This window comes from Rattus rattus, chromosome 4, assembly GCF_011064425.1.
Source record: "Rattus rattus isolate New Zealand chromosome 4, Rrattus_CSIRO_v1, whole genome shotgun sequence".
In the NCBI taxonomy this organism is placed as follows: domain Eukaryota; kingdom Metazoa; phylum Chordata; class Mammalia; order Rodentia; family Muridae; genus Rattus; species Rattus rattus.
The window spans coordinates 145,216,923-145,230,513 of record NC_046157.1 but is presented as its reverse complement, the minus strand read 5'-3'; positions in this window follow the sequence as shown (position 1 = coordinate 145,230,513).

Genomic DNA, 13,591 nt, shown 5'->3' with positions numbered 1-13,591 from the left:
AGGCAGAAAGACCAAAGGTTAAAGGTTATCCTCAGCTGCATAAAAAGTTCAAGAGCCACCTGAGATACACAAGACCCTCTCTCTCCCTCTCTCTCTCTCTCTCTCTCCCTCTCTCTCTCTCTCACACATCATATTATTTAATATATAATATATTAAAGTCTATTAACTGAACACGCACACACAAGTACACACACAGACACACCCCATATTACATACCCGTGATATACGACAACACACAATGAACAGTCCCACTGCAAATGAGAGTAATGGGGAAATAACATGGGAAGACCCATGGGACCAAAACAAGACCCAAACCCCAAATCCTGCAGTTCCATCACCAGCATCCAGAGCACTTGGTGTCCTGATGGGAGCTCCAATGGGTTTGGGTAGTCCCACTCCTATTGGCCTTGCAGTTTATAACCCACTCCATCTCTCTATTGAGTTGGGTCCACTCAGTCTTCAGCTTCATTCCGCATATATTCACTTTTCTGGCACCTCCAACACCTAGCACTCTCTAATGTCGCTTGAGCTCTATCCTCAAAGTTTTATGCTTCACCTTCTCAAGGCTGTTTGCAGGGAATCTGACCTGTTTGACATTCATACTCCCTTCCAATAACCCCCACTCCCATCCTGTCCCAGACCTTCCTTCTTTGACATCTCAGGCCTTGTCCTTATGATCCCATAACCCTTGTTCCTTTTCACACTTGCAAAATTAGCATCATAAGAATTATGTTAATGTTGGCCACCATTTTCAAGTGGTAACCAAGGTCCCTCTGGACCACAGTGGCATTTGTCTCTGTGTGCCTCATGGCCGAGTTTGATGGACAAATCCTGGTGAGTTTATCCCCTAGGCATGCCTGGGCACTCTAGACACCTCAGAGATGCTCCCTTCTGAGAAGAAAGTCTTTTTTTAAAATGAGCTAAATCTTGAGATGCCTTTAAGGCATCATTCCCATGGTCCCAGTGTACCTGCATTCTTTAAACCGTCTCTATCTCTTTACAACCACCTTTCCCTGGGATCCAACTTTGAACATGATTCTTTTGTAGAAAAAAAATATCACTTTCTCCCCCAAATCCTTCTGTTCTGTTTTTTTTTTTTTCACTTCAAATTCTCACTGTATACTTGGCTAAAAGCGGCCAGCAACATCCATATCACAGTGCGAATGCTAGGCTGTCCTGAAATTTCTCAATGAGTATGTCGTCTTGTAACTCAGTCTCTCCCAGAGTCTCTGAAAGCCATTTACAACAGTGTAGCATGAAGCCTCATCTGTACAGACGGTACTGCTAGTGACATTCTCACCTGGTGAGTTGTCCATCAAGATTACCTAGTATGAACCTCTGCTTTTGCACGCTCAGGCTTCTAGCCCACGTCATAAAAAATTTTTCAAATTCCTCCCTGCAAACCAGTTCAGATGCTTTTGAATGACCGTACTCACCTGCAAACAATTTCCTGTTACTCAGCACTTCTAGGTGCTGTGACCAAATCCAGGAGAGAAACGACTGAAGGGAAGGAACACTTCTCCTTTCACCCGTTCTGTTCCATGTAGGGTCCCGATCTATAGGATGGTTCTGCTCACAGCCAGGATAACGTTTCTCTTCGAACTGAATGTGCTTGAAAATCTGCCCCCTCCACCAGCCACGCTGGTGCCGTACTACTCCTGGAGACACTTCTCAGTCCAATTAAGTTGGCGATCAAGACTGGCTTCAGGAATCTCTCTCTCTCTCTCTCTCTCTCTCTCTCTCTCTCCCTCTCTCTCTCCCCTCTCTCTCTCTCTCTCCAAAACTGAGCACACTGAGGATCAGGCTTCAAACTGAGAAGATGGCAAAACATGTTCAATCTATAACAAATATCTATGTAAAGGTTTGGATATGTTACTAGGTATACCTTGACAACACCAATACCTTCAAGAGATAGCCATTAGCTATCCCTTCTGATTTCTGACCTAGTGACTAGAATTGCTTCATTGCTTAAATATTCTGATAATCTTGGCACATCAGGATATTTGAGCATTGAGGAGCAAGTCTTGTTTATTTTTGATTTTCCAAGAAAGTGAACAATTCTTGTTTGCATGATTGCTTGTCACATCTTGGTAGCACAACTTTTTTCATCTTTCCTGGCCTCTCATTGTCTTTTTAAACTCAGAGACATAGCAAAAGAAAAAAGAAAAAAAGGGTTGGGATTTAGCTCAGTGGTAGGCGCTTGCCTAGCAAGCACAAGGCCTGGGTCCGGAAAAAAAAAAAAAAAAAAAAAAAAATTCGTTGAGAAAAAAAAAAAAAAATCTAAGCCAAAGAATAGTTAAAACATTCAGTTTAAATCAAGTGTCTTGATAATTCTTGTTTCTCGTTATTTGAGTTCTTAAATTTGACTGTTATAAAGTGTACAATAAAAGAGTTTATGCTTTATATTTAGAAGTGACCATTGTAAGATTCCTTCCTTAACTTAGCAAGGCCTATTTTTTAAATTCAAGAGCTGCATCTTCAAAATAACCAAGAAAAAGCAGATGTATGATATAGAAATCGTTTGCTTTCTAAAAACTGTTTTGAATCCTGATGCAATGGCTTTACTTAAAGGATGCAGAATTCAAAGGCAATTGGAAGACATTCTATTGACAAGATGAGTGCTCAGTTAGCGAGTGTCCTAACAGTTACTATCCCACAAGAACTTTCCAGGAAGAGCTCGCATCTTCTCCACTATATACATATCAGCATAGCTGCAGACTCCTGCTTCACATCTTGTTCCTGGGGAAGGGAAAGAGGCTCACGGACAGGCATGGCTCAATCAGCTTATGGTAACTCGTTCCTTTTGACTTGAAAGTTTCTAGACAGCAGTCCGGCCATCTTGCTTGCTGGGTTGCAGGTAGTCCTAGAGCATCTGCCAAGCAATAAAGAGCCAGCTTTCAAGACTCAGAAACTCGAAAAGAATAGTCACAGTCTTGAGTACTGAGGGGTGTGATAGAATATCCACAGAAGATTAATACGAACGTCTACACAGTTCAGAAGAACCTGAAGACGAGAATTGTCTCAACTGTGAAAGGAGTTTACCATCACCAAACGACTTGGTTGGCTGTTCATAAAAAGCCAATTCTATACATGGTCATCGGCAGAAAACGCAACAGAACAAAATAAATCAATTATTTTCTTTTGAGGATATAGATAGTAAAAGAGAGAGTAAGGTTAGGCTTCTTACATGGTCTTCACCACTCAGTCATCTGGAGCTTGAAGTTCCATCCATGAACAAGTGGCTATGAGTTGCTCCTCAGAAGACAGGTCCACTGCTCTGTTTCTTATAACCAGACACAATCTTCAGTGGAGAGCAGCTTACGTTGGTCTATATCACAGATATGCTATCATAGGTACTACCGAGTAAGCATTTTCTTGACAGGCTCAAACTGGGCACAAGTCACTGAATTCTAATGGGCAGAGATGGTCCAGAGGCAGCATCATGGTCAAAGGACCCGTCCTTTGCTGACATTGCCACCACTAACATTTTACAATGTGGTAGCCATTAGGAGAGAGATTTACTCCACAGATTTCCTTCAGGTAGCCTTCTAGGAACCTGCAACAACATCCTGTGTGCAGCCTCAAAACTTATCCACATGCATCCAGGCAATGAGCCATCTTAATAAAGGGCAATGTCGTAAATACTCATGTTCTGGCCTTCCTTTGGAGCTGCTAAATCTCTTAAGTGCCATGAATGAACTGTCATTACAGGTGGTGTCTAGGAACCATCCTGATGAATGCCACATTGCTTGGATGTCACACTGTTTAGTCTTCATTATCTTCTACTTGTTTCCCGCTGTTGAGACTCAAAAAGTCACAGATCTATCAGCAGCGCACGCGGCAAGGGTTACTATCTTTTTGGTCTACTATGGCAGTGGATTTAGGTAGTAGAAAGTTGCTCCTACATTTGTATTATGGTATCAAAGACTATAGAGGCTGTAATTGAAATAGAACCAAGCACACGAGATCTATGCCGTCAAACTCTGTTCAGCATTTTGGACTTGGGACAACAGAGACAGCAGAACAGAGGCTCATTTTTGTCACTTTAGTTTAGAAACTACTCAAAGACCAGAGTAGCTGGGCACGGTGGTGCACGCCTGTAATCCCAGCTACTTGGGAGGCTGAGACAGGAGGATCCCTTGAGTCTAGGAGTTCTGGGTTGTAGTGCGCTAGGCTGATCGGGCGTTCGCACTAAGTTTGGCATCAATATGGTGACCTCCCGGGAGTGGGGGACCACCGGGTTGCCTAAGGAGGGGTGAACTGGCCCAGGTCAGAAACAGAGCAGGTCAAAACTCCCGTGCTGATCAAAGACCAGAGTAAATCTGTCCAGCTCTAACATCTGAGAGATCCTAGATGTGTCAGGGATCTCCTTATAGAAAAGGACTTCTTTCAAGTGCATGGTTACTCTGTGCAGTGAATAATGACCAATCTACATCAAGCTACCTTCAAACTGTTTGGTTCTTATTAGATTTATTAGATTAGACTTATTAGATTTCTCATGGTCTTATTCTTCTCTTTGTTTTGTTTTATTTCCTTTAAGACATCAACACTGACCATTGATCTTTTTCCTCTTTTAGCAAGATCACCTCTTAAAAATACTGTGGAAGCTGGGTCCGGCTATGAATGTGTTTAATCCCAACACTGAGGAGGCAGAGGCAGGTGGGTCTAGGCCAGCCAGGATTACACAGTGAGTTCCAGGCCAGCCAAGACTATACAGTGAGATTCTGCATCAAAAATAAACTCTTATGGGCTCCTCCAAGACTCTAAGCAAGCCTTGACCCCTGAGTCATCTGTGGAAACATTGACTCTTTCTTCCAAGTCGGCCTGTCCTCTATGTGTTAGTCACTGGTTCCTTATTTAAGTTTAAATATGTCTTCAGAGCTTGTGTTACCGTTTCTTATTTCTTATTTTCCTTCAAATTCCAGACTCCCCTTTGGCCAGACATCCTCTCTCCTTCTCCCCAGATGACATAACTAAGTCACCGTGTCAGGTGGCAGCTGTAGGAGAGGTCTGTGTGGCAGCCATGCTGGGGTCTGGAGTTATGAGGCTCCATCAACACCAAGCTGTAGAGTTCAGTCAGCTTACTGACCATCCTGCCCTTTCCATAAGGGCAACGGTCCCAGAGGATCAGGGCTCACCTTAAGAAACTCGTAACTTAATCACTTCTTTAAAGATGCTGTTCCCCCGCTTAAGGTCCCAATGAGAGGTTACGACTGATAAGGATTTCAACAGGTAGATTTGAGGGGAGGAAAAATCCTTCAATCATACTAGTCCTCTTAGCAGGGACCCAGAAATATTTATTGGACAGTCTACATTTACGACTCTCAGTAGTAAATAGCAAAACATTAGGGGAGTTTGGCATAGAAACCACAAATCTAGTCTGCGTGTATATACTAGAAAGAGAGAGGAAAGCCAGAAAGAGAGAGCGCTGTGATACAGAGGCGTCAACACCAGGGCTAAGCTAGCAAATGAAAAGAAGGGAAGCCATGGGAGGCAGAGCCTCCTATAAAAGCCTGGTTCTATATCAGATGTGCCTACAGGGCCTTCATGAATAAAAGGTATATTTCTGTTTCAGACAGCAGCCCCAAACTGAATGACCCAGGTCACTGGTCAAGTTCTGCTCACCAGGATTTTTCAGAGCCAAAAAAAAAAAAATTCCAAAACATTTTCATCATCTTTACGGTAAATGCTGGACGTCAGCCACATCTTCATTTCTGCTGGTGGGAATGAGCTGAAGGAGTCACGCTGCGGAATGACTTCCCCACCCTGGGTCTGAAACATGTCACTTCTCACATTCCACTGGTGAGGATGATGTCTACTGTGTATCTAGCCACCAGGGAGGCCGTAAACAAAGTCTGCTGTGCATGAGAAGACTTGCCCAGAAGAGACTGCTCTATACAGACAGCTGGGAGTCCCTGCCATCCCCCTAAAAATAAGCAATGTAAGGGGGAAAAAAGATTTCCTAGTAGGAATGAAGTCAATGCCCTCCATTAAGCATGTGACAGTGTTATTTGGGAGAAAAGTGTCAATGAAAATTCCGAGAGCTGATATGGAGAAACACTAAAGTAGGATCACGGTGAGAAGGATAAATGTTAGAATGTCCAGAGTCATCAGAGCCATGAGTAACAACTTCGCATAGAAACTAATGGGCATCACCTTATTTACATACCAATTACATTAGACAATAAGAGACACTATCATTATCTACCAATTAGCTTGATAATCATTAAAGTCAGCACCTAGCCAAACCATGGTTATAGTATTTATTTCCTGTAGTGCCTTTTTCCTCATTGGGTTTTGACTAAACTCTTTTTCCCATTTCAACCTTTGACATCATGCCTCAAGAGCAGTAGAATTTGTTTTCAAACAGTGGGACGGTAGAAAATGATATAATACCAGATAAGCAGACGGGGAATATTAAAGTAACAGTAAAAATTTTATGGACTGAAAAATTGCCAAAAGTAACATGTTTTTCTGGACTCCAAATGAAAGGGCCACAAAATAGACTTTCTAAAAATGCATAATCCATGGGCTGTCAAAATAGACCAATGGGTAAACATATATGCCTGTCCTTAAACCTCACAGCTTGAATCCAATCCTGTGACCCACTTTGTAGGAGAGAAGTAACTCATAAGGGCTGTCCTCTGATCTCCATAGGTGTGCCACGGCGTTCACGCACCCACACTGTTACACACAATACATTAAAAAAAATACATAATCCAATCCCAAATTATAACTGAAGTATGGTGCAAAAGGGATAATATTTTTCCCAGTTGTTGACTAGCGTATTTACACTGTCAGAAACAGAGGAGCCTCTTAGTAACTGCTCATGCGGAGGCGGGAACGAATTGCTGCCTCGCATGAAGCAACCATTCCTTGTGACAGGATGTTCGAGGCCAGGATGCCACGTACTGTCCCCGTGGGACAGACAGAGGAATATGACAAAGTGAGGACAATGTCTCAAAATGCTAGGAAAAACCTCGCCTAGTAAATGATTTGAACAATTTCATTGCTAGATATTTATCCAACGGGGGGAAAAAAATCCATCCGTACAAAGAATGATTTATTCATACAATAAACAAAGATGAATATCAAAAATAGTCATCCCCAGCCGAAGAGCCAGATGCACATAAAAGTAGAAAATGCAAACTAACCCAAGGTGTCAGGGAGTTGACTCATCGGTGGTGAGGGACAGGGAGGACAGGAGGAAAACAGTCACACCAAGGACCAGAGCACTTTTGGTCACTCTTATCAGAGGCAACCCACCTTGTGATGTACACACGACAAGCCTTATCGAAGTGCATGCCTCAAACGCAGTTGAAACCTGAAGGGACAATTTTCAAGAAAACGACAAACCATCTTTTAAAACGTCATAACGCTCTAATCACCTTCCTCTCCTCCATAAATGGGAGTGGCCAGAGGCACAATCTGCAGAACCATCTGAGTCAGTTGTTTAAGTGATAATCACTTAAACACTCTAAGCACTTGTAATTAGTTCAAACGAGAACGAAACGGGGGTGGGGGGGGAACTACCACACTTTAAGAAAGAATAGTTAAAAGGGAAAGATACTCGTTTTCTGAAGAAAAACATCTTCCCACTTATGGTGTTGCAGGCCTGAACTCAACAGTTCTTTGTCACTTAGGACAAAATCAGGACAGAATTGGTGTGCTCCCCAGAATTTCACACTGTGTTTACCTTTTGTCTTGTCCTCCTAAATACCATCAGAAAACAGAATTCAGATGGTGTTTCATGGAAAGACTTTGGGGGAAAGTTTGTTACCAAAGTTGGAACAATGGATAAATAAGCGATGGTTAAGGTTTCAAGAATTAGAAACTAAGAAATATTGTCACACTTGGGGCCGGAGAAACAGCTCAGATATGAGAACATACTGCTCTTCTAGAGGATCTGAGCTCAGCTCCCAGTATCCAGGGTCTCAGGTTGGGCAGCTCACAATCACCTGTAACTCCAGCTCCATAAACTCTCTTCTTCATACACATATCTATGTACATATGTATGTATGTATATATATGTGTATATATATATGTATATATATATGTATATATATATACATATATATATATATATATAGTGTGTGTGTGTGTGTGTGAGATTTTAAAATCTTAAGAGCACTCACTGCTCTTCCGGAGGTCCTGAGTTCAATTCCCAGCAACAACCGTCACAATCCAATGCCCTCTTCTGTGTGGCTGAAGAAAGGGATGGTGTACTCACATACATAAAATAAATACATAAATCTTTAAAGAAAAAATTAGTAAAAATTTTGTCACCCTGGGCCACCATTAGTAGGACAGAGCTCTTGAGAGCTGGCCTCCTCCTAAGGGAGCGTCCTGAAGGAGATCTTATCTGGATCCAAGTTCCACAGCTCTGCCTATCTTCTGATGCATTCTCTCTGACCCACCCTATCCCCAGGAATAAATTTGATTAGAATTCTAATGGAATAAATTAACAACTACAGAAGCTTATTTTTTATTTAATTTGATCGTATTTGTTTACTTTAGAAAAACCCATTCTCTAATCTTTTACCCACCCCAAATCCAGACCAATCTTGATCTGTATTGCCCCCACTTTGAAAAGGCAAGTTCTAGGAGAAGGAAGCTGCTATCAGAAGGGCTGGGGTGGGGTAGGGAGGACACTTCCTGCCCCCTTTCCTCCTGTATTCCTGCAAGCAGGCAGCTGGCTGAATAATCCTGAGGGCCAGGCCCCAGGGCCCAGAGCAAAGCAGCTGATCTGGAGGAAGAGCTGAGGTAAAGTCAGAGAGTTTCCCACGTTGCTTGTAACTTATGTGGGGCAAAAATCACTTCGGGGAAAGCCATGAATGTCTTGGTGAAGGACATGAATTTTATGTCAGGGACCTTAATTTAAATTCCAGCCCAGTCTCTCATCTTTAAACTCTGAGCCTCAGAGAGTAAAAAACGAAGCTGTTAATATCTATTTCTGGCAGTTGCTTTGTGGACAAAGTTAAATAATACAGGCAAAGTACTGAGTACTGCTCCAGGCTGTGGTCTCCTCGTAACCAGAGAAGCAGTCCTTAGACTCTTTCTTCATTTACCAAAAGCGCCCCCCCCAGGGGAGCACTGAGGATAGGCTGGGCCTCTAGAGACCAACCTAAAACAGACCATTCCCCACCAAACTTTCAGGTTGGAGAGAGTCTCTAGTCTTTCACATTTGATTCAACATGGCCAAACTAGGCAGAAGGGACTTGGGGCTTAGCAGAGTATGCTTGACATGTTCAAAACCATGGGTTCAATTCCCCTCCCTCAACCCCCATTTGTCCACCCAAAATTAGTCAGACACCATGAGACTGAACAGCCCTTGTTTGTACAACGAGCAGGAGCCAGTAGCACAGCAGTGAATAGGTGTCTATGTGACCTCTCTTAGATGAACTGGTCTCATGTTGGTGATGACACACATCCTGTAGTCAATGGCTTTATCGGTGCTTTGGTGGCAAGAGTGAGATTACGAAGCCATACACTGTTTCTCTAAGACTGGTGATATAGAAAATGCCATTCTAGAGATTTCCTGAGCCCTAGGTTCTGGTTTGTGAGGAAGAGAGGACAATGGGACGTTCCTGTAAGCTCTTGTTGGGGGCTGGTGCCACAGCTTAATGTTGAGAGCACAGGCTTAGCACACTTCCGGCTCTGGGTTCCATTCGCAACTCAGCAAAACAAGACAGCTGTTGGTAGGAGAGTGAGAAACTGCAGCTTAGATTAGTGTTTAATAAAGTCTACTTACTCTCTTCTATTAGGCTATTGGGATGTTACGATTCTGTGCATGGGAGCAATGCCTTCCTTTTTCATGCTTTAAGCAGCGATTTTAAATGTCCATTTCATGCTAGTAAAACTTTCATAGCTAATAAAACAATATATTGAATTAACCTAGGATGTGATTCAGTATCAATTTTGAGAGGACCATATTTTTGTCTTCATTTCTATAATTCAATTGTATATGACCTTAATTTTTTACCACTAAGCACCAAGAATGACTATTGCCACCTCTACCACAATAGTCTACTACTGGCATACATCTTTACTTAAAGCATAATATTCATGGTTATTTTTATGCATCTGATTCTACCTTCATGACTGGTTGCATACGAAATATGCGATATGTAATTTGTAAGTATGTGGTGGTAAAAAAAGTAAAACTAATTTAAGTATGAAAAATATTTCAAGTTTTTTTTCTTTTATGTCATTCTTCTAAAACAAATTGCCAACATAACAAAATTGGACTTCAAATCATGTTGCCAACATAAGATAAAGCCAAGATGAAAAAAGAACCAGCAATTAATATAAATAAAAGTTTCCCACCCACATGTTGCGTGTCTTGGGCAGTGGAGACAGTCTGCAGAAGTAATCCAGCTGCACGGTAGTTCTCTCTGTTTTACTAGATGAAGTTGACTCCTTTGCGAAGCCTTTGGGAGTTACATCATTCTAATGAGAAAAGAGCATTCCCGTTAAGGAGCAAAAGGCATAGATTAAGGCCTTTTAAAGTGCTGATTTTTAAAAAAAATTTTTTAAAGGTATCTTCAAATATAAATAAAATGCTTATTAAGTTAAAATTAGCCAGCTTTCATGGTGTAATTTAAAAGCCGTTATCAAACATTTGCTCCCCCGTTACAGGCTTCCTGTGGAGTCTGAACAAACTGCTCCTGCACTCTCTCCACACGGGCTGCCCACGGGACAGCTTATGTTTTTTCTGCACCTGTGCTTAATGAACAGCATTTCTGCAAACATGGCTTTTTTAAGGAGAAAACGAAGGAAGGATTTCACGCAAAACCAAAACCAAAACAACACACTACCCCCCCCCCCAAAAAAAAACCCAAACCCCCTAAAAACCAAAATAAACAAAACAACTGTAATCTTTCATCCAACTTACTGATAGAAAATCAGGACATTCATACTACAGGGTTCGGAGGCTGAAAGTTTCAAGGTCACCCAGCCAAAGACTTCCGGTGGCAGGACTGAGAGAGTGACAAAAGGATAAAGGCCAAAGATTTTCAAGGGAAAAAAAAAAAAAAATCCCAGCCACTGTCACCCAGTTGTATTCTTTGAACTCTAGGTGTTCTTATCAGGGGTTCCCCTCCCCCAATAGGCAAGCAATTTGGTCAGTAGAGACACTAACTATAATGTTTATTAATCTTACCCTTAAAACTTATCCTGTGAGCTGTTTCTATCGCAGTCCTGAGTGGGTCTAATAAGTGATCTTTGCTCTTCTCCCAACTGTGACTTACACTCAAAAGAAGTCAATCCAATTCAAGTACTATGCTACACGCACTCTTAATCGTCTCCCTCCAACAGCAAAGTATCTGAAGAATGTACCCCACAAATGCTTGTGCTCCCTTTTCCTAGTGGAACTTTAAGGTGTCAGAAACCCTGGGAAAATTCTGCCACCATGGCAGTTACAGAGGGAGGCGAGGTGGCACTGCCCTTCATGGTTAGTTGTGTCTTTGGTCACATTCATACCCTCACACACAGACAGCTAGTGCCCCAAGGAGCCGATGGGGGAAAGGAAAGCCACCGGTATACTGAATTCAGGCCAACATCCCCCTAGGAAAAACTAAGAAATGAGGATGTTCTGTTGCTGCAACCTAGGATCAGGTCTTTGAAATAAAACCAGAAAATGCTAAAAGTACTACAAACAAAAGGGCCAAACAGACAAACAAAACAACCCTCCCAAAACAAAACAAGCCAACAACAGCAACAACAACAAAAACACCAAAACAAACCCCCAAAAGTTTGGTGAGGTGTAACTTCGACTTATTCCCTAGAATTAGAGTTACAGATGCTTTGTGAGTGGTCACGATCATGTGGTTGCTGGGAATAGAACCCAGGTCCTCTGGAAGAGCAGCCTGTGCTCATAACCATTGAGCTGTCTCTCCAGTGCCCTGACCCTCAACTGTAGTCTTTAAGATTTAATTATCTCTGAGCTAGAGAGAATCGACTTGGAATTGGAAGTGAAATGGATGTGAAAGGATACTGTAGCAAGGCTGGTTTACCTTAATTAAGAAAATGTCTCCATGTCCAAAAATCAAAACCAAAATACAGCTTTCAAGTAAAAGCATTTCTATAAAATTCTGCCAAATATTTTTGCTTGTGGGCCACAGGAGATATTTTCTATGGGGCTGAAGGAGAAAACTTTCTTCTGAAATGTAAAGTGGGTTCCCCGCAAAGTTCTGTAATAAGTATATTATTCTAAAGTATTTTGAGTACGGTAAATATACCAAAGTATCATGTTTTTGTGACAAAATTCTTTTCTAACCGCTTATTTCCTTCCTCCAGGATCTGCCATATTTGTGGAAAGCCGTCCCCTCAGGTTTATCTAGCAAGCATCCTGATTTCCAGGTATCCTTCTCTCCCCTGGAGAGAGCACTTCCCAGAACTTCACTGTTTTACAAGGAGCCCTTTTATATCTGAAAGAGAAAACCGTTTTGTCAAGGGATGATGAGAAATTCCAAAAAAACTAACTCAGACGGGATTCTAAATTTGGGGGAATGTATGGCACTCGTTCAACCCCGAGTGTTGGTCACAAAGATTCTCGACTTATTTTACACCGCTTGTAAGAGACTGGTATTCGTTGTGCGTTTTCTTGTTTTTAGTTCTTTACATCAATAAAAATAAATGTTAATTTTGCGTCTTTAATGTGTTGAGGATTTTATAAAGCATACAAATTCAAATTATCCTTACAGCGGAACTTTTGGCGAAAACAAGAACCTGGTACAAATAACATATTTTGCTGGTAGCTTTAATGTGTTCTCAAAGCAAATGAGACCACGTGCCTAACCGAAGGAGAAAGCCAAGTTTGGAGTTCAGACCTGCTGCTTTGAAAATAGTGGGCTTCTCATTTTGAAGCACAGCAACTGGGCTGTGTGTGTCTGAAAGGTTAAAAAAAAAAAAAAAAAAAAAAAGACCAACGTGTTAGAGCTGCGAGCTTCAGGGGGACGTCTCCTATCCCCTCTCCCATCTCAGTAGTGTAGAAAGTCCGGAGAATTTCCGGAGACTTTTCAGTGGAACTTTATACATTCTTGGAGCAGATAACAATTGAAATCTAAAAAATCTGGCGGCGAGGGAGGGGGTGGATAGTGGAATTCTGCCATGACTGTGAAATCTGAAAAAAATAAACGCCCAGATACATGCAAGGGAATTCCGGGGAAGGCTGGAGGAAGGCAAGACATAAAGTCTTTGTACCCATCCCCACCCCAGCTCTCTTACAGAGGCCACCTAGGTCTCTGCTTTGAGTGCAAATGGCCCAGTGAACGTGGCCTGGACCTAAAGCTACCCCCTCTCCCCAACTTCATCAGCCAGTTCAAATTTCCCCCTTCTCAAGCTGTTCACCACAGGCCTTCTAAAAGAAACGGGCACCCCAATCCCAGGAAAGGAAAACTTTGCTTCATGACTTAGAAAAGAAACTTTCTGTTGCTTCATCTTTGCAGAGAAACTTGGTCTTGTGAGTTTGCCCGGAATCTTCAGGGCGCCGTGCACAACCCCGGGCTGTAGAAGCTCAGGGAAGGGGTCACCTTTGACACGCGCTCACTCTCTCCGGGGCTCTCCCTCGAAACCAAGCAGGTACTTCATG